This window comes from Schistocerca gregaria, chromosome 5, assembly GCF_023897955.1.
Source record: "Schistocerca gregaria isolate iqSchGreg1 chromosome 5, iqSchGreg1.2, whole genome shotgun sequence".
In the NCBI taxonomy this organism is placed as follows: domain Eukaryota; kingdom Metazoa; phylum Arthropoda; class Insecta; order Orthoptera; family Acrididae; genus Schistocerca; species Schistocerca gregaria.
In genome coordinates, this window is record NC_064924.1 from 74,660,078 (window position 1) to 74,680,252 (window position 20,175).

At 49.9% G+C, this 20,175-nt stretch overlaps 16 non-coding genes across 16 annotated transcripts; all 16 read right to left on the reverse strand.

The window, feature by feature from the left end:
• Positions 1 to 705: 705 nt before the first annotated feature.
• On the reverse strand, positions 706 to 824 carry LOC126274081 (5S ribosomal RNA). Its single transcript, XR_007549911.1, has one exon. It is a non-coding gene; the product is annotated as a 5S ribosomal RNA (ribosomal RNA).
• A 1,146-nt stretch (positions 825 to 1,970) lies between these two features.
• LOC126274775 (5S ribosomal RNA) lies at positions 1,971 to 2,089 on the reverse strand. The gene has a single exon (XR_007550331.1). It is a non-coding gene; the product is annotated as a 5S ribosomal RNA (ribosomal RNA).
• Positions 2,090 to 3,235: 1,146 nt separating this feature from the next.
• Positions 3,236 to 3,354, reverse strand: LOC126274776 (5S ribosomal RNA). The gene has a single exon (XR_007550332.1). It is a non-coding gene; the product is annotated as a 5S ribosomal RNA (ribosomal RNA).
• Positions 3,355 to 4,500: 1,146 nt separating this feature from the next.
• On the reverse strand, positions 4,501 to 4,619 carry LOC126274777 (5S ribosomal RNA). The gene has a single exon (XR_007550333.1). It is a non-coding gene; the product is annotated as a 5S ribosomal RNA (ribosomal RNA).
• A 1,143-nt stretch (positions 4,620 to 5,762) lies between these two features.
• On the reverse strand, positions 5,763 to 5,881 carry LOC126274778 (5S ribosomal RNA). The gene has a single exon (XR_007550334.1). It is a non-coding gene; the product is annotated as a 5S ribosomal RNA (ribosomal RNA).
• A 1,146-nt stretch (positions 5,882 to 7,027) lies between these two features.
• On the reverse strand, positions 7,028 to 7,146 carry LOC126274779 (5S ribosomal RNA). The gene has a single exon (XR_007550335.1). It is a non-coding gene; the product is annotated as a 5S ribosomal RNA (ribosomal RNA).
• Positions 7,147 to 8,292: 1,146 nt separating this feature from the next.
• LOC126274780 (5S ribosomal RNA) lies at positions 8,293 to 8,411 on the reverse strand. Its single transcript, XR_007550336.1, has one exon. It is a non-coding gene; the product is annotated as a 5S ribosomal RNA (ribosomal RNA).
• Positions 8,412 to 9,557: 1,146 nt separating this feature from the next.
• LOC126274781 (5S ribosomal RNA) lies at positions 9,558 to 9,676 on the reverse strand. Its single transcript, XR_007550337.1, has one exon. It is a non-coding gene; the product is annotated as a 5S ribosomal RNA (ribosomal RNA).
• Positions 9,677 to 10,822: 1,146 nt separating this feature from the next.
• LOC126274782 (5S ribosomal RNA) lies at positions 10,823 to 10,941 on the reverse strand. The gene has a single exon (XR_007550338.1). It is a non-coding gene; the product is annotated as a 5S ribosomal RNA (ribosomal RNA).
• Positions 10,942 to 12,087: 1,146 nt separating this feature from the next.
• On the reverse strand, positions 12,088 to 12,206 carry LOC126274783 (5S ribosomal RNA). The gene has a single exon (XR_007550339.1). It is a non-coding gene; the product is annotated as a 5S ribosomal RNA (ribosomal RNA).
• A 1,146-nt stretch (positions 12,207 to 13,352) lies between these two features.
• On the reverse strand, positions 13,353 to 13,471 carry LOC126274784 (5S ribosomal RNA). The gene has a single exon (XR_007550340.1). It is a non-coding gene; the product is annotated as a 5S ribosomal RNA (ribosomal RNA).
• A 1,146-nt stretch (positions 13,472 to 14,617) lies between these two features.
• Positions 14,618 to 14,736, reverse strand: LOC126274786 (5S ribosomal RNA). Its single transcript, XR_007550342.1, has one exon. It is a non-coding gene; the product is annotated as a 5S ribosomal RNA (ribosomal RNA).
• Positions 14,737 to 15,879: 1,143 nt separating this feature from the next.
• Positions 15,880 to 15,998, reverse strand: LOC126274787 (5S ribosomal RNA). The gene has a single exon (XR_007550343.1). It is a non-coding gene; the product is annotated as a 5S ribosomal RNA (ribosomal RNA).
• Positions 15,999 to 17,144: 1,146 nt separating this feature from the next.
• LOC126274789 (5S ribosomal RNA) lies at positions 17,145 to 17,263 on the reverse strand. The gene has a single exon (XR_007550344.1). It is a non-coding gene; the product is annotated as a 5S ribosomal RNA (ribosomal RNA).
• A 1,146-nt stretch (positions 17,264 to 18,409) lies between these two features.
• Positions 18,410 to 18,528, reverse strand: LOC126274790 (5S ribosomal RNA). The gene has a single exon (XR_007550345.1). It is a non-coding gene; the product is annotated as a 5S ribosomal RNA (ribosomal RNA).
• A 1,143-nt stretch (positions 18,529 to 19,671) lies between these two features.
• Positions 19,672 to 19,790, reverse strand: LOC126274791 (5S ribosomal RNA). The gene has a single exon (XR_007550346.1). It is a non-coding gene; the product is annotated as a 5S ribosomal RNA (ribosomal RNA).
• Between the last annotated feature and the right edge of the window lie 385 nt (positions 19,791 to 20,175).

The window sequence follows — 20,175 nt, forward strand, 5'->3', positions numbered from 1 at the left end:
GTAGCATGAAAAAAGGGCTGGCAGGGGTAGTGACAAGAAAGCAAGAAATGAAGACAGAGGGAAGCGGTCTCACCTGCCTGACACGCGTCGCGCTTCCAGATATTTGCGTAATTCGCACGGTGCATTCTCGGCTGTCCCCTTCCGTCCCGACTTGTCCCGACTTTGCTCGACTGCCGCTCGCTGCCGCTCGGGTCGTGGTCCATATGACAGCACAAGTACGAGAAGCATCTGCGAGATGGGCGCGGGCCGAACCGACGTGTCCGAGGCGCCGTGTGCGGCCGTTCGGAGCTACCAGAGCCGCTCTGTGCTGCGCCGTGCCGTGGAAAGGTGCGAAAACATGCACACAAGACACAGGCTGTTCGGCAAAGTATCCATCTCTTGTAGCGACGAAAGGTAAATTTTTGTTTACAAATTTGCCGTTGTGCACTGCTACAAAATTGGAATTTAGCGCTCCTACAAAACAGTAGGCTCTGACGCATTTTAAGAGCACATCCGTCGATTCGCAGTGTTTCGTTATTTTCAACGAGTTCCTAGCACTCTTCCTCCGCGCATTCTTGTTCAAACTGAGTTCATTGCTGTAATTTCACATCTTACGTTTAATACAGTGGTTTAAAATGCTTGTGGAAGCATCTTTGTCGCACCTGAGAGTTTGTATGAAAAGAGGACTGGCAGGTGTAGTGACATAAAATTTAAAAGAAGAGAGGGAGCCAACAGCACCCGGTGTTCCCAGGCGGTCACCCATCCAAGTACTAACCGGGCCCCATGTTGGTTAACTTCGGTGATCGGACGAGAACCGGTGTATTCAACATGGTATGGCCGTTGGCGTCCTTATACAGTAGCCGCACGGCAGAAGAAGGCTTCGCCTCTCCTCCCAACACACGCAATCTCTGTTTTCGGTGGCACATTTGACGCAAAGCACGTCCTTCCACCTCGAAGGCGACGCGCTGTGCGGCGCGCCGCCACGTGGGTCAGACGCACAACACAGCTGCTCGTTGCACCGCCTGTCATTCGTTTGTTCGACAAAGTATCCATCTCTTGTAGCGACGAAAGGTAAATTTTTGTTTACAAATTTGCCGTTGTGCACTGCTACAAAACAATATGCCCTGACGTATTTCACAACATTTCTGTCACTTCACACTGTTTTGTTATTTCCAGAGACTCTTTGGAAGTCTTCCTTGGCGCACTCTTTTCAAATTGAGCTCCTTAATATCGTGTCTTACGATAGTTTAAAATCAGTATGGAAGCATCTATGTCACATGAGAAAGGTAGCATGAAAAAAGGGCTGGCAGGGGTAGTGACAAGAAAGCAAGAAATGAAGACAGAGGGAAGCGGTCTCACCTGCCTGACACGCGTCGCGCTTCCAGATATTTGCGTAATTCGCACGGTGCATTCTCGGCTGTCCCCTTCCGTCCCGACTTGTCCCGACTTTGCTCGACTGCCGCTCGCTGCCGCTCGGGTCGTGGTCCATATGACAGCACAAGTACGAGAAGCATCTGCGAGATGGGCGCGGGCCGAACCGACGTGTCCGAGGCGCCGTGTGCGGCCGTTCGGAGCTACCAGAGCCGCTCTGTGCTGCGCCGTGCCGTGGAAAGGTGCGAAAACATGCACACAAGACACAGGCTGTTCGGCAAAGTATCCATCTCTTGTAGCGACGAAAGGTAAATTTTTGTTTACAAATTTGCCGTTGTGCACTGCTACAAAATTGGAATTTAGCGCTCCTACAAAACAGTAGGCTCTGACGCATTTTAAGAGCACATCCGTCGATTCGCAGTGTTTCGTTATTTTCAACGAGTTCCTAGCACTCTTCCTCCGCGCATTCTTGTTCAAACTGAGTTCATTGCTGTAATTTCACATCTTACGTTTAATACAGTGGTTTAAAATGCTTGTGGAAGCATCTTTGTCGCACCTGAGAGTTTGTATGAAAAGAGGACTGGCAGGTGTAGTGACATAAAATTTAAAAGAAGAGAGGGAGCCAACAGCACCCGGTGTTCCCAGGCGGTCACCCATCCAAGTACTAACCGGGCCCGATGTTGCTTAACTTCGGTGATCGGACGAGAACCGGTGTATTCAACATGGTATGGCCGTTGGCGTCCTTATACAGTAGCCGCACGGCAGAAGAAGGCTTCGCCTCTCCTCCCAACACACGCAATCTCCGTTTTCGGTGGCACATTTGACGCAAAGCACGTCCTTCCACCTCGAAGGCGACGCGCTGTGCGGCGCGCCGCCACGTGGGTCAGACGCACAACACAGCTGCTCGTTGCACCGCCTGTCATTCGTTTGTTCGACAAAGTATCCATCTCTTGTAGCGACGAAAGGTAAATTTTTGTTTACAAATTTGCCGTTGTGCACTGCTACAAAACAATATGCCCTGACGTATTTCACAACATTTCTGTCACTTCACACTGTTTTGTTATTTCCAGAGACTCTTTGGAAGTCTTCCTTGGCGCACTCTTTTCAAATTGAGCTCCTTAATATCGTGTCTTACGATAGTTTAAAATCAGTATGGAAGCATCTATGTCACATGAGAAAGGTAGCATGAAAAAAGGGCTGGCAGGGGTAGTGACAAGAAAGCAAGAAATGAAGACAGAGGGAAGCGGTCTCACCTGCCTGACACGCGTCGCGCTTCCAGATATTTGCGTAATTCGCACGGTGCATTCTCGGCTGTCCCCTTCCGTCCCGACTTGTCCCGACTTTGCTCGACTGCCGCTCGCTGCCGCTCGGGTCGTGGTCCATATGACAGCACAAGTACGAGAAGCATCTGCGAGATGGGCGCGGGCCGAACCGACGTGTCCGAGGCGCCGTGTGCGGCCGTTCGGAGCTACCAGAGCCGCTCTGTGCTGCGCCGTGCCGTGGAAAGGTGCGAAAACATGCACACAAGACACAGGCTGTTCGGCAAAGTATCCATCTCTTGTAGCGACGAAAGGTAAATTTTTGTTTACAAATTTGCCGTTGTGCACTGCTACAAAATTGGAATTTAGCGCTCCTACAAAACAGTAGGCTCTGACGCATTTTAAGAGCACATCCGTCGATTCGCAGTGTTTCGTTATTTTCAACGAGTTCCTAGCACTCTTCCTCCGCGCATTCTTGTTCAAACTGAGTTCATTGCTGTAATTTCACATCTTACGTTTAATACAGTGGTTTAAAATGCTTGTGGAAGCATCTTTGTCGCACCTGAGAGTTTGTATGAAAAGAGGACTGGCAGGTGTAGTGACATAAAATTTAAAAGAAGAGAGGGAGCCAACAGCACCCGGTGTTCCCAGGCGGTCACCCATCCAAGTACTAACCGGGCCCGATGTTGCTTAACTTCGGTGATCGGACGAGAACCGGTGTATTCAACATGGTATGGCCGTTGGCGTCCTTATACAGTAGCCGCACGGCAGAAGAAGGCTTCGCCTCTCCTCCCAACACACGCAATCTCCGTTTTCGGTGGCACATTTGACGCAAAGCACGTCCTTCCACCTCGAAGGCGACGCGCTGTGCGGCGCGCCGCCACGTGGGTCAGACGCACAACACAGCTGCTCGTTGCACCGCCTGTCATTCGTTTGTTCGACAAAGTATCCATCTCTTGTAGCGACGAAAGGTAAATTTTTGTTTACAAATTTGCCGTTGTGCACTGCTACAAAACAATATGCCCTGACGTATTTCACAACATTTCTGTCACTTCACACTGTTTTGTTATTTCCAGAGACTCTTTGGAAGTCTTCCTTGGCGCACTCTTTTCAAATTGAGCTCCTTAATATCGTGTCTTACGATAGTTTAAAATCAGTATGGAAGCATCTATGTCACATGAGAAAGGTAGCATGAAAAAAGGGCTGGCAGGGGTAGTGACAAGAAAGCAAGAAATGAAGACAGAGGGAAGCGGTCTCACCTGCCTGACACGCGTCGCGCTTCCAGATATTTGCGTAATTCGCACGGTGCATTCTCACACTAGATCGCGTGTTCCGACTTGTCCCGACTTTGCTCGACTGCCGCTCGCTGCCGCTCGGGTCGTGGTCCATATGACAGCACAAGTACGAGAAGCATCTGCGAGATGGGCGCGGGCCGAACCGACGTGTCCGAGGCGCCGTGTGCGGCCGTTCGGAGCTACCAGAGCCGCTCTGTGCTGCGCCGTGCCGTGGAAAGGTGCGAAAACATGCACACAAGACACAGGCTGTTCGGCAAAGTATCCATCTCTTGTAGCGACGAAAGGTAAATTTTTGTTTACAAATTTGCCGTTGTGCACTGCTACAAAATTGGAATTTAGCGCTCCTACAAAACAGTAGGCTCTGACGCATTTTAAGAGCACATCCGTCGATTCGCAGTGTTTCGTTATTTTCAACGAGTTCCTAGCACTCTTCCTCCGCGCATTCTTGTTCAAACTGAGTTCATTGCTGTAATTTCACATCTTACGTTTAATACAGTGGTTTAAAATGCTTGTGGAAGCATCTTTGTCGCACCTGAGAGTTTGTATGAAAAGAGGACTGGCAGGTGTAGTGACATAAAATTTAAAAGAAGAGAGGGAGCCAACAGCACCCGGTGTTCCCAGGCGGTCACCCATCCAAGTACTAACCGGGCCCGATGTTGCTTAACTTCGGTGATCGGACGAGAACCGGTGTATTCAACATGGTATGGCCGTTGGCGTCCTTATACAGTAGCCGCACGGCAGAAGAAGGCTTCGCCTCTCCTCCCAACACACGCAATCTCCGTTTTCGGTGGCACATTTGACGCAAAGCACGTCCTTCCACCTCGAAGGCGACGCGCTGTGCGGCGCGCCGCCACGTGGGTCAGACGCACAACACAGCTGCTCGTTGCACCGCCTGTCATTCGTTTGTTCGACAAAGTATCCATCTCTTGTAGCGACGAAAGGTAAATTTTTGTTTACAAATTTGCCGTTGTGCACTGCTACAAAACAATATGCCCTGACGTATTTCACAACATTTCTGTCACTTCACACTGTTTTGTTATTTCCAGAGACTCTTTGGAAGTCTTCCTTGGCGCACTCTTTTCAAATTGAGCTCCTTAATATCGTGTCTTACGATAGTTTAAAATCAGTATGGAAGCATCTATGTCACATGAGAAAGGTAGCATGAAAAAAGGGCTGGCAGGGGTAGTGACAAGAAAGCAAGAAATGAAAGAGGGAAGCGGTCTCACCTGCCTGACACGCGTCGCGCTTCCAGATATTTGCGTAATTCGCACGGTGCATTCTCGGCTGTCCCCTTCCGTCCCGACTTGTCCCGACTTTGCTCGACTGCCGCTCGCTGCCGCTCGGGTCGTGGTCCATATGACAGCACAAGTACGAGAAGCATCTGCGAGATGGGCGCGGGCCGAACCGACGTGTCCGAGGCGCCGTGTGCGGCCGTTCGGAGCTACCAGAGCCGCTCTGTGCTGCGCCGTGCCGTGGAAAGGTGCGAAAACATGCACACAAGACACAGGCTGTTCGGCAAAGTATCCATCTCTTGTAGCGACGAAAGGTAAATTTTTGTTTACAAATTTGCCGTTGTGCACTGCTACAAAATTGGAATTTAGCGCTCCTACAAAACAGTAGGCTCTGACGCATTTTAAGAGCACATCCGTCGATTCGCAGTGTTTCGTTATTTTCAACGAGTTCCTAGCACTCTTCCTCCGCGCATTCTTGTTCAAACTGAGTTCATTGCTGTAATTTCACATCTTACGTTTAATACAGTGGTTTAAAATGCTTGTGGAAGCATCTTTGTCGCACCTGAGAGTTTGTATGAAAAGAGGACTGGCAGGTGTAGTGACATAAAATTTAAAAGAAGAGAGGGAGCCAACAGCACCCGGTGTTCCCAGGCGGTCACCCATCCAAGTACTAACCGGGCCCGATGTTGCTTAACTTCGGTGATCGGACGAGAACCGGTGTATTCAACATGGTATGGCCGTTGGCGTCCTTATACAGTAGCCGCACGGCAGAAGAAGGCTTCGCCTCTCCTCCCAACACACGCAATCTCCGTTTTCGGTGGCACATTTGACGCAAAGCACGTCCTTCCACCTCGAAGGCGACGCGCTGTGCGGCGCGCCGCCACGTGGGTCAGACGCACAACACAGCTGCTCGTTGCACCGCCTGTCATTCGTTTGTTCGACAAAGTATCCATCTCTTGTAGCGACGAAAGGTAAATTTTTGTTTACAAATTTGCCGTTGTGCACTGCTACAAAACAATATGCCCTGACGTATTTCACAACATTTCTGTCACTTCACACTGTTTTGTTATTTCCAGAGACTCTTTGGAAGTCTTCCTTGGCGCACTCTTTTCAAATTGAGCTCCTTAATATCGTGTCTTACGATAGTTTAAAATCAGTATGGAAGCATCTATGTCACATGAGAAAGGTAGCATGAAAAAAGGGCTGGCAGGGGTAGTGACAAGAAAGCAAGAAATGAAGACAGAGGGAAGCGGTCTCACCTGCCTGACACGCGTCGCGCTTCCAGATATTTGCGTAATTCGCACGGTGCATTCTCGGCTGTCCCCTTCCGTCCCGACTTGTCCCGACTTTGCTCGACTGCCGCTCGCTGCCGCTCGGGTCGTGGTCCATATGACAGCACAAGTACGAGAAGCATCTGCGAGATGGGCGCGGGCCGAACCGACGTGTCCGAGGCGCCGTGTGCGGCCGTTCGGAGCTACCAGAGCCGCTCTGTGCTGCGCCGTGCCGTGGAAAGGTGCGAAAACATGCACACAAGACACAGGCTGTTCGGCAAAGTATCCATCTCTTGTAGCGACGAAAGGTAAATTTTTGTTTACAAATTTGCCGTTGTGCACTGCTACAAAATTGGAATTTAGCGCTCCTACAAAACAGTAGGCTCTGACGCATTTTAAGAGCACATCCGTCGATTCGCAGTGTTTCGTTATTTTCAACGAGTTCCTAGCACTCTTCCTCCGCGCATTCTTGTTCAAACTGAGTTCATTGCTGTAATTTCACATCTTACGTTTAATACAGTGGTTTAAAATGCTTGTGGAAGCATCTTTGTCGCACCTGAGAGTTTGTATGAAAAGAGGACTGGCAGGTGTAGTGACATAAAATTTAAAAGAAGAGAGGGAGCCAACAGCACCCGGTGTTCCCAGGCGGTCACCCATCCAAGTACTAACCGGGCCCGATGTTGCTTAACTTCGGTGATCGGACGAGAACCGGTGTATTCAACATGGTATGGCCGTTGGCGTCCTTATACAGTAGCCGCACGGCAGAAGAAGGCTTCGCCTCTCCTCCCAACACACGCAATCTCCGTTTTCGGTGGCACATTTGACGCAAAGCACGTCCTTCCACCTCGAAGGCGACGCGCTGTGCGGCGCGCCGCCACGTGGGTCAGACGCACAACACAGCTGCTCGTTGCACCGCCTGTCATTCGTTTGTTCGACAAAGTATCCATCTCTTGTAGCGACGAAAGGTAAATTTTTGTTTACAAATTTGCCGTTGTGCACTGCTACAAAACAATATGCCCTGACGTATTTCACAACATTTCTGTCACTTCACACTGTTTTGTTATTTCCAGAGACTCTTTGGAAGTCTTCCTTGGCGCACTCTTTTCAAATTGAGCTCCTTAATATCGTGTCTTACGATAGTTTAAAATCAGTATGGAAGCATCTATGTCACATGAGAAAGGTAGCATGAAAAAAGGGCTGGCAGGGGTAGTGACAAGAAAGCAAGAAATGAAGACAGAGGGAAGCGGTCTCACCTGCCTGACACGCGTCGCGCTTCCAGATATTTGCGTAATTCGCACGGTGCATTCTCGGCTGTCCCCTTCCGTCCCGACTTGTCCCGACTTTGCTCGACTGCCGCTCGCTGCCGCTCGGGTCGTGGTCCATATGACAGCACAAGTACGAGAAGCATCTGCGAGATGGGCGCGGGCCGAACCGACGTGTCCGAGGCGCCGTGTGCGGCCGTTCGGAGCTACCAGAGCCGCTCTGTGCTGCGCCGTGCCGTGGAAAGGTGCGAAAACATGCACACAAGACACAGGCTGTTCGGCAAAGTATCCATCTCTTGTAGCGACGAAAGGTAAATTTTTGTTTACAAATTTGCCGTTGTGCACTGCTACAAAATTGGAATTTAGCGCTCCTACAAAACAGTAGGCTCTGACGCATTTTAAGAGCACATCCGTCGATTCGCAGTGTTTCGTTATTTTCAACGAGTTCCTAGCACTCTTCCTCCGCGCATTCTTGTTCAAACTGAGTTCATTGCTGTAATTTCACATCTTACGTTTAATACAGTGGTTTAAAATGCTTGTGGAAGCATCTTTGTCGCACCTGAGAGTTTGTATGAAAAGAGGACTGGCAGGTGTAGTGACATAAAATTTAAAAGAAGAGAGGGAGCCAACAGCACCCGGTGTTCCCAGGCGGTCACCCATCCAAGTACTAACCGGGCCCGATGTTGCTTAACTTCGGTGATCGGACGAGAACCGGTGTATTCAACATGGTATGGCCGTTGGCGTCCTTATACAGTAGCCGCACGGCAGAAGAAGGCTTCGCCTCTCCTCCCAACACACGCAATCTCCGTTTTCGGTGGCACATTTGACGCAAAGCACGTCCTTCCACCTCGAAGGCGACGCGCTGTGCGGCGCGCCGCCACGTGGGTCAGACGCACAACACAGCTGCTCGTTGCACCGCCTGTCATTCGTTTGTTCGACAAAGTATCCATCTCTTGTAGCGACGAAAGGTAAATTTTTGTTTACAAATTTGCCGTTGTGCACTGCTACAAAACAATATGCCCTGACGTATTTCACAACATTTCTGTCACTTCACACTGTTTTGTTATTTCCAGAGACTCTTTGGAAGTCTTCCTTGGCGCACTCTTTTCAAATTGAGCTCCTTAATATCGTGTCTTACGATAGTTTAAAATCAGTATGGAAGCATCTATGTCACATGAGAAAGGTAGCATGAAAAAAGGGCTGGCAGGGGTAGTGACAAGAAAGCAAGAAATGAAGACAGAGGGAAGCGGTCTCACCTGCCTGACACGCGTCGCGCTTCCAGATATTTGCGTAATTCGCACGGTGCATTCTCGGCTGTCCCCTTCCGTCCCGACTTGTCCCGACTTTGCTCGACTGCCGCTCGCTGCCGCTCGGGTCGTGGTCCATATGACAGCACAAGTACGAGAAGCATCTGCGAGATGGGCGCGGGCCGAACCGACGTGTCCGAGGCGCCGTGTGCGGCCGTTCGGAGCTACCAGAGCCGCTCTGTGCTGCGCCGTGCCGTGGAAAGGTGCGAAAACATGCACACAAGACACAGGCTGTTCGGCAAAGTATCCATCTCTTGTAGCGACGAAAGGTAAATTTTTGTTTACAAATTTGCCGTTGTGCACTGCTACAAAATTGGAATTTAGCGCTCCTACAAAACAGTAGGCTCTGACGCATTTTAAGAGCACATCCGTCGATTCGCAGTGTTTCGTTATTTTCAACGAGTTCCTAGCACTCTTCCTCCGCGCATTCTTGTTCAAACTGAGTTCATTGCTGTAATTTCACATCTTACGTTTAATACAGTGGTTTAAAATGCTTGTGGAAGCATCTTTGTCGCACCTGAGAGTTTGTATGAAAAGAGGACTGGCAGGTGTAGTGACATAAAATTTAAAAGAAGAGAGGGAGCCAACAGCACCCGGTGTTCCCAGGCGGTCACCCATCCAAGTACTAACCGGGCCCGATGTTGCTTAACTTCGGTGATCGGACGAGAACCGGTGTATTCAACATGGTATGGCCGTTGGCGTCCTTATACAGTAGCCGCACGGCAGAAGAAGGCTTCGCCTCTCCTCCCAACACACGCAATCTCCGTTTTCGGTGGCACATTTGACGCAAAGCACGTCCTTCCACCTCGAAGGCGACGCGCTGTGCGGCGCGCCGCCACGTGGGTCAGACGCACAACACAGCTGCTCGTTGCACCGCCTGTCATTCGTTTGTTCGACAAAGTATCCATCTCTTGTAGCGACGAAAGGTAAATTTTTGTTTACAAATTTGCCGTTGTGCACTGCTACAAAACAATATGCCCTGACGTATTTCACAACATTTCTGTCACTTCACACTGTTTTGTTATTTCCAGAGACTCTTTGGAAGTCTTCCTTGGCGCACTCTTTTCAAATTGAGCTCCTTAATATCGTGTCTTACGATAGTTTAAAATCAGTATGGAAGCATCTATGTCACATGAGAAAGGTAGCATGAAAAAAGGGCTGGCAGGGGTAGTGACAAGAAAGCAAGAAATGAAGACAGAGGGAAGCGGTCTCACCTGCCTGACACGCGTCGCGCTTCCAGATATTTGCGTAATTCGCACGGTGCATTCTCGGCTGTCCCCTTCCGTCCCGACTTGTCCCGACTTTGCTCGACTGCCGCTCGCTGCCGCTCGGGTCGTGGTCCATATGACAGCACAAGTACGAGAAGCATCTGCGAGATGGGCGCGGGCCGAACCGACGTGTCCGAGGCGCCGTGTGCGGCCGTTCGGAGCTACCAGAGCCGCTCTGTGCTGCGCCGTGCCGTGGAAAGGTGCGAAAACATGCACACAAGACACAGGCTGTTCGGCAAAGTATCCATCTCTTGTAGCGACGAAAGGTAAATTTTTGTTTACAAATTTGCCGTTGTGCACTGCTACAAAATTGGAATTTAGCGCTCCTACAAAACAGTAGGCTCTGACGCATTTTAAGAGCACATCCGTCGATTCGCAGTGTTTCGTTATTTTCAACGAGTTCCTAGCACTCTTCCTCCGCGCATTCTTGTTCAAACTGAGTTCATTGCTGTAATTTCACATCTTACGTTTAATACAGTGGTTTAAAATGCTTGTGGAAGCATCTTTGTCGCACCTGAGAGTTTGTATGAAAAGAGGACTGGCAGGTGTAGTGACATAAAATTTAAAAGAAGAGAGGGAGCCAACAGCACCCGGTGTTCCCAGGCGGTCACCCATCCAAGTACTAACCGGGCCCGATGTTGCTTAACTTCGGTGATCGGACGAGAACCGGTGTATTCAACATGGTATGGCCGTTGGCGTCCTTATACAGTAGCCGCACGGCAGAAGAAGGCTTCGCCTCTCCTCCCAACACACGCAATCTCCGTTTTCGGTGGCACATTTGACGCAAAGCACGTCCTTCCACCTCGAAGGCGACGCGCTGTGCGGCGCGCCGCCACGTGGGTCAGACGCACAACACAGCTGCTCGTTGCACCGCCTGTCATTCGTTTGTTCGACAAAGTATCCATCTCTTGTAGCGACGAAAGGTAAATTTTTGTTTACAAATTTGCCGTTGTGCACTACTACAAAACAATATGCCCTGACGTATTTCACAACATTTCTGTCACTTCACACTGTTTTGTTATTTCCAGAGACTCTTTGGAAGTCTTCCTTGGCGCACTCTTTTCAAATTGAGCTCCTTAATATCGTGTCTTACGATAGTTTAAAATCAGTATGGAAGCATCTATGTCACATGAGAAAGGTAGCATGAAAAAAGGGCTGGCAGGGGTAGTGACAAGAAAGCAAGAAATGAAGACAGAGGGAAGCGGTCTCACCTGCCTGACACGCGTCGCGCTTCCAGATATTTGCGTAATTCGCACGGTGCATTCTCGGCTGTCCCCTTCCGTCCCGACTTGTCCCGACTTTGCTCGACTGCCGCTCGCTGCCGCTCGGGTCGTGGTCCATATGACAGCACAAGTACGAGAAGCATCTGCGAGATGGGCGCGGGCCGAACCGACGTGTCCGAGGCGCCGTGTGCGGCCGTTCGGAGCTACCAGAGCCGCTCTGTGCTGCGCCGTGCCGTGGAAAGGTGCGAAAACATGCACACAAGACACAGGCTGTTCGGCAAAGTATCCATCTCTTGTAGCGACGAAAGGTAAATTTTTGTTTACAAATTTGCCGTTGTGCACTGCTACAAAATTGGAATTTAGCGCTCCTACAAAACAGTAGGCTCTTACGCATTTTAAGAGCACATCCGTCGATTCGCAGTGTTTCGTTATTTTCAACGAGTTCCTAGCACTCTTCCTCCGCGCATTCTTGTTCAAACTGAGTTCATTGCTGTAATTTCACATCTTACGTTTAATACAGTGGTTTAAAATGCTTGTGGAAGCATCTTTGTCGCACCTGAGAGTTTGTATGAAAAGAGGACTGGCAGGTGTAGTGACATAAAATTTAAAAGAAGAGAGGGAGCCAACAGCACCCGGTGTTCCCAGGCGGTCACCCATCCAAGTACTAACCGGGCCCGATGTTGCTTAACTTCGGTGATCGGACGAGAACCGGTGTATTCAACATGGTATGGCCGTTGGCGTCCTTATACAGTAGCCGCACGGCAGAAGAAGGCTTCGCCTCTCCTCCCAACACACGCAATCTCCGTTTTCGGTGGCACATTTGACGCAAAGCACGTCCTTCCACCTCGAAGGCGACGCGCTGTGCGGCGCGCCGCCACGTGGGTCAGACGCACAACACAGCTGCTCGTTGCACCGCCTGTCATTCGTTTGTTCGACAAAGTATCCATCTCTTGTAGCGACGAAAGGTAAATTTTTGTTTACAAATTTGCCGTTGTGCACTACTACAAAACAATATGCCCTGACGTATTTCACAACATTTCTGTCACTTCACACTGTTTTGTTATTTCCAGAGACTCTTTGGAAGTCTTCCTTGGCGCACTCTTTTCAAATTGAGCTCCTTAATATCGTGTCTTACGATAGTTTAAAATCAGTATGGAAGCATCTATGTCACATGAGAAAGGTAGCATGAAAAAAGGGCTGGCAGGGGTAGTGACAAGAAAGCAAGAAATGAAGACAGAGGGAAGCGGTCTCACCTGCCTGACACGCGTCGCGCTTCCAGATATTTGCGTAATTCGCACGGTGCATTCTCGGCTGTCCCCTTCCGTCCCGACTTGTCCCGACTTTGCTCGACTGCCGCTCGCTGCCGCTCGGGTCGTGGTCCATATGACAGCACAAGTACGAGAAGCATCTGCGAGATGGGCGCGGGCCGAACCGACGTGTCCGAGGCGCCGTGTGCGGCCGTTCGGAGCTACCAGAGCCGCTCTGTGCTGCGCCGTGCCGTGGAAAGGTGCGAAAACATGCACACAAGACACAGGCTGTTCGGCAAAGTATCCATCTCTTGTAGCGACGAAAGGTAAATTTTTGTTTACAAATTTGCCGTTGTGCACTGCTACAAAATTGGAATTTAGCGCTCCTACAAAACAGTAGGCTCTGACGCATTTTAAGAGCACATCCGTCGATTCGCAGTGTTTCGTTATTTTCAACGAGTTCCTAGCACTCTTCCTCCGCGCATTCTTGTTCAAACTGAGTTCATTGCTGTAATTTCACATCTTACGTTTAATACAGTGGTTTAAAATGCTTGTGGAAGCATCTTTGTCGCACCTGAGAGTTTGTATGAAAAGAGGACTGGCAGGTGTAGTGACATAAAATTTAAAAGAAGAGAGGGAGCCAACAGCACCCGGTGTTCCCAGGCGGTCACCCATCCAAGTACTAACCGGGCCCGATGTTGCTTAACTTCGGTGATCGGACGAGAACCGGTGTATTCAACATGGTATGGCCGTTGGCGTCCTTATACAGTAGCCGCACGGCAGAAGAAGGCTTCGCCTCTCCTCCCAACACACGCAATCTCCGTTTTCGGTGGCACATTTGACGCAAAGCACGTCCTTCCACCTCGAAGGCGACGCGCTGTGCGGCGCGCCGCCACGTGGGTCAGACGCACAACACAGCTGCTCGTTGCACCGCCTGTCATTCGTTTGTTCGACAAAGTATCCATCTCTTGTAGCGACGAAAGGTAAATTTTTGTTTACAAATTTGCCGTTGTGCACTGCTACAAAACAATATGCCCTGACGTATTTCACAACATTTCTGTCACTTCACACTGTTTTGTTATTTCCAGAGACTCTTTGGAAGTCTTCCTTGGCGCACTCTTTTCAAATTGAGCTCCTTAATATCGTGTCTTACGATAGTTTAAAATCAGTATGGAAGCATCTATGTCACATGAGAAAGGTAGCATGAAAAAAGGGCTGGCAGGGGTAGTGACAAGAAAGCAAGAAATGAAGACAGAGGGAAGCGGTCTCACCTGCCTGACACGCGTCGCGCTTCCAGATATTTGCGTAATTCGCACGGTGCATTCTCGGCTGTCCCCTTCCGTCCCGACTTGTCCCGACTTTGCTCGACTGCCGCTCGCTGCCGCTCGGGTCGTGGTCCATATGACAGCACAAGTACGAGAAGCATCTGCGAGATGGGCGCGGGCCGAACCGACGTGTCCGAGGCGCCGTGTGCGGCCGTTCGGAGCTACCAGAGCCGCTCTGTGCTGCGCCGTGCCGTGGAAAGGTGCGAAAACATACACACAAGACACAGGCTGTTCGGCAAAGTATCCATCTCTTGTAGCGACGAAAGGTAAATTTTTGTTTACAAATTTGCCGTTGTGCACTGCTACAAAATTGGAATTTAGCGCTCCTACAAAACAGTAGGCTCTGACGCATTTTAAGAGCACATCCGTCGATTCGCAGTGTTTCGTTATTTTCAACGAGTTCCTAGCACTCTTCCTCCGCGCATTCTTGTTCAAACTGAGTTCATTGCTGTAATTTCACATCTTACGTTTAATACAGTGGTTTAAAATGCTTGTGGAAGCATCTTTGTCGCACCTGAGAGTTTGTATGAAAAGAGGACTGGCAGGTGTAGTGACATAAAATTTAAAAGAAGAGAGGGAGCCAACAGCACCCGGTGTTCCCAGGCGGTCACCCATCCAAGTACTAACCGGGCCCGATGTTGCTTAACTTCGGTGATCGGACGAGAACCGGTGTATTCAACATGGTATGGCCGTTGGCGTCCTTATACAGTAGCCGCACGGCAGAAGAAGGCTTCGCCTCTCCTCCCAACACACGCAATCTCCGTTTTCGGTGGCACATTTGACGCAAAGCACGTCCTTCCACCTCGAAGGCGACGCGCTGTGCGGCGCGCCGCCACGTGGGTCAGACGCACAACACAGCTGCTCGTTGCACCGCCTGTCATTCGTTTGTTCGACAAAGTATCCATCTCTTGTAGCGACGAAAGGTAAATTTTTGTTTACAAATTTGCCGTTGTGCACTGCTACAAAACAATATGCCCTGACGTATTTCACAACATTTCTGTCACTTCACACTGTTTTGTTATTTCCAGAGACTCTTTGGAAGTCTTCCTTGGCGCACTCTTTTCAAATTGAGCTCCTTAATATCGTATCTTACGATAGTTTAAAATCAGTATGGAAGCATCTATGTCACATGAGAAAGGTAGCATGAAAAAAGGGCTGGCAGGGGTAGTGACAAGAAAGCAAGAAATGAAAGAGGGAAGCGGTCTCACCTGCCTGACACGCGTCGCGCTTCCAGATATTTGCGTAATTCGCACGGTGCATTCTCGGCTGTCCCCTTCCGTCCCGACTTGTCCCGACTTTGCTCGACTGCCGCTCGCTGCCGCTCGGGTCGTGGTCCATATGACAGCACAAGTACGAGAAGCATCTGCGAGATGGGCGCGGGCCGAACCGACGTGTCCGAGGCGCCGTGTGCGGCCGTTCGGAGCTACCAGAGCCGCTCTGTGCTGCGCCGTGCCGTGGAAAGGTGCGAAAACATGCACACAAGACACAGGCTGTTCGGCAAAGTATCCATCTCTTGTAGCGACGAAAGGTAAATTTTTGTTTACAAATTTGCCGTTGTGCACTGCTACAAAATTGGAATTTAGCGCTCCTACAAAACAGTAGGCTCTGACGCATTTTAAGAGCACATCCGTCGATTCGCAGTGTTTCGTTATTTTCAACGAGTTCCTAGCACTCTTCCTCCGCGCATTCTTGTTCAAACTGAGTTCATTGCTGTAATTTCACATCTTACGTTTAATACAGTGGTTTAAAATGCTTGTGGAAGCATCTTTGTCGCACCTGAGAGTTTGTATGAAAAGAGGACTGGCAGGTGTAGTGACATAAAATTTAAAAGAAGAGAGGGAGCCAACAGCACCCGGTGTTCCCAGGCGGTCACCCATCCAAGTACTAACCGGGCCCGATGTTGCTTAACTTCGGTGATCGGACGAGAACCGGTGTATTCAACATGGTATGGCCGTTGGCGTCCTTATACAGTAGCCGCACGGCAGAAGAAGGCTTCGCCTCTCCTCCCAACACACGCAATCTCCGTTTTCGGTGGCACATTTGACGCAAAGCACGTCCGTCCACCTCGAAGGCGACGCGCTGTGCGGCGCGCCGCCACGTGGGTCAGACGCACAACACAGCTGCTCGTTGCACCGCCTGTCATTCGTTTGTTCGACAAAGTATCCATCTCTTGTAGCGACGAAAGGTAAATTTTTGTTTACAAATTTGCCGTTGTGCACTGCTACAAAACAATATGCCCTGACGTATTTCACAACATTTCTGTCACTTCACACTGTTTTGTTATTTCCAGAGACTCTTTGGAAGTCTTCCTTGGCGCACTCTTTTCAAATTGAGCTCCTTAATATCGTGTCTTACGATAGTTTAAAATCAGTATGGAAGCATCTATGTCACATGAGAAAGGTAGCATGAAAAAAGGGCTGGCAGGGGTAGTGACAAGAAAGCAAGAAATGAAGACAGAGGGAAGCGGTCTCACCTGCCTGACACGCGTCGCGCTTCCAGATATTTGCGTAATTCGCACGGTGCATTCTCGGCTGTCCCCTTCCGTCCCGACTTGTCCCGACTTTGCTCGACTGCCGCTCGCTGCCGCTCGGGTCGTGGTCCATATGACAGCACAAGTACGAGAAGCATCTGCGAGATGGGCGCGGGCCGAACCGACGTGTCCGAGGCGCCGTGTGCGGCCGTTCGGAGCTACCAGAGCCGCTCTGTGCTGCGCCGTGCCGTGGAAAGGTGCGAAAACATGCACACAAGACACAGGCTGTTCGGCAAAGTATCCATCTCTTGTAGCGACGAAAGGTAAATTTTTGTTTACAAATTTGCCGTTGTGCACTGCTACAAAATTGGAATTTAGCGCTCCTACAAAACAGTAGGCTCTGACGCATTTTAAGAGCACATCCGTCGATTCGCAGTGTTTCGTTATTTTCAACGAGTTCCTAGCACTCTTCCTCCGCGCATTCTTGTTCAAACTGAGTTCATTGCTGTAATTTCACATCTTACGTTTAATACAGTGGTTTAAAATGCTTGTGGAAGCATCTTTGTCGCACCTGAGAGTTTGTATGAAAAGAGGACTGGCAGGTGTAGTGACATAAAATTTAAAAGAAGAGAGGGAGCCAACAGCACCCGGTGTTCCCAGGCGGTCACCCATCCAAGTACTAACCGGGCCCGATGTTGCTTAACTTCGGTGATCGGACGAGAACCGGTGTATTCAACATGGTATGGCCGTTGGCGTCCTTATACAGTAGCCGCACGGCAGAAGAAGGCTTCGCCTCTCCTCCCAACACACGCAATCTCCGTTTTCGGTGGCACATTTGACGCAAAGCACGTCCTTCCACCTCGAAGGCGACGCGCTGTGCGGCGCGCCGCCACGTGGGTCAGACGCACAACACAGCTGCTCGTTGCACCGCCTGTCATTCGTTTGTTCGACAAAGTATCCATCTCTTGTAGCGACGAAAGGTAAATTTTTGTTTACAAATTTGCCGTTGTGCACTGCTACAAAACAATATGCCCTGACGTATTTCACAACATTTCTGTCACTTCACACTGTTTTGTTATTTCCAGAGACTCTTTGGAAGTCTTCCTTGGCGCACTCTTTTCAAATTGAGCTCCTTAATATCGTGTCTTACGATAGTTTAAAATCAGTATGGAAGCATCTATGTCACATGAGAAAGGTAGCATGAAAAAAGGGCTGGCAGGGGTAGTGACAAGAAAGCAAGAAATGAAGACAGAGGGAAGCGGTCTCACCTGCCTGACACGCGTCGCGCTTCCAGATATTTGCGTAATTCGCACGGTGCATTCTCGGCTGTCCCCTTCCGTCCCGACTTGTCCCGACTTTGCTCGACTGCCGCTCGCTGCCGCTCGGGTCGTGGTCCATATGACAGCACAAGTACGAGAAGCATCTGCGAGATGGGCGCGGGCCGAACCGACGTGTCCGAGGCGCCGTGTGCGGCCGTTCGGAGCTACCAGAGCCGCTCTGTGCTGCGCCGTGCCGTGGAAAGGTGCGAAAACATACACACAAGACACAGGCTGTTCGGCAAAGTATCCATCTCTTGTAGCGACGAAAGGTAAATTTTTGTTTACAAATTTGCCGTTGTGCACTGCTACAAAATTGGAATTTAGCGCTCCTACAAAACAGTAGGCTCTGACGCATTTTAAGAGCACATCCGTCGATTCGCAGTGTTTCGTTATTTTCAACGAGTTCCTAGCACTCTTCCTCCGCGCATTCTTGTTCAAACTGAGTTCATTGCTGTAATTTCACATCTTACGTTTAATACAGTGGTTTAAAATGCTTGTGGAAGCATCTTTGTCGCACCTGAGAGTTTGTATGAAAAGAGGACTGGCAGGTGTAGTGACATAAAATTTAAAAGAAGAGAGGGAGCCAACAGCACCCGGTGTTCCCAGGCGGTCACCCATCCAAGTACTAACCGGGCCCGATGTTGCTTAACTTCGGTGATCGGACGAGAACCGGTGTATTCAACATGGTATGGCCGTTGGCGTCCTTATACAGTAGCCGCACGGCAGAAGAAGGCTTCGCCTCTCCTCCCAACACACGCAATCTCCGTTTTCGGTGGCACATTTGACGCAAAGCACGTCCGTCCACCTCGAAGGCGACGCGCTGTGCGGCGCGCCGCCACGTGGGTCAGACGCACAACACAGCTGCTCGTTGCACCGCCTGTCATTCGTTTGTTCGACAAAGTATCCATCTCTTGTAGCGACGAAAGGTAAATTTTTGTTTACAAATTTGCCGTTGTGCACTGCTACAAAACAATATGCCCTGACGTATTTCACAACATTTCTGTCACTTCACACTGTTTTGTTATTTCCAGAGACTCTTTGGAAGTCTTCCTTGGCGCACTCTTTTCAAATTGAGCTCCTTAATATCGTGTCTTACGATAGTTTAAAATCAGTATGGAAGCATCTATGTCACATGAGAAAGGTAGCATGAAAAAAGGGCTGGCAGGGGTAGTGACAAGAAAGCAAGAAATGAAAGAGGGAAGCGGTCTCACCTGCCTGACACGCGTCGCGCTTCCAGATATTTGCGTAATTCGCACGGTGCATTCTCGGCTGTCCCCTTCCGTCCCGACTTGTCCCGACTTTGCTCGACTGCCGCTCGCTGCCGCTCGGGTCGTGGTCCATATGACAGCACAAGTACGAGAAGCATCTGCGAGATGGGCGCGGGCCGAACCGACGTGTCCGAGGCGCCGTGTGCGGCCGTTCGGAGCTACCAGAGCCGCTCTGTGCTGCGCCGTGCCGTGGAAAGGTGCGAAAACATGCACACAAGACACAGGCTGTTCGGCAAAGTATCCATCTCTTGTAGCGACGAAAGGTAAATTTTTGTTTACAAATTTGCCGTTGTGCACTGCTACAAAATTGGAATTTAGCGCTCCTACAAAACAGTAGGCTCTGACGCATTTTAAGAGCACATCCGTCGATTCGCAGTGTTTCGTTATTTTCAACGAGTTCCTAGCACTCTTCCTCCGCGCATTCTTGTTCAAACTGAGTTCATTGCTGTAATTTCACATCTTACGTTTAATACAGTGGTTTAAAATGCTTGTGGAAGCATCTTTGTCGCACCTGAGAGTTTGTATGAAAAGAGGACTGGCAGGTGTAGTGACATAAAATTTAAAAGAAGAGAGGGAGCCAACAGCACCCGGTGTTCCCAGGCGGTCACCCATCCAAGTACTAACCGGGCCCGATGTTGCTTAACTTCGGTGATCGGACGAGAACCGGTGTATTCAACATGGTATGGCCGTTGGCGTCCTTATACAGTAGCCGCACGGCAGAAGAAGGCTTCGCCTCTCCTCCCAACACACGCAATCTCCGTTTTCGGTGGCACATTTGACGCAAAGCACGTCCTTCCACCTCGAAGGCGACGCGCTGTGCGGCGCGCCGCCACGTGGGTCAGACGCACAACACAGCTGCTCGTTGCACCGCCTGTCATTCGTTTGTTCGACAAAGTATCCATCTCTTGTAGCGACGAAAGGTAAATTTTTGTTTACAAATTTGCCGTTGTGCACTGCTACAAAACAATATGCCCTGACGTATTTCACAACATTTCTGTCACTTCACACTGTTTTGTTATTTCCAGAGACTCTTTGGAAGTCTTCCTTGGCGCACTCTTTTCAAATTGAGCTCCTTAATA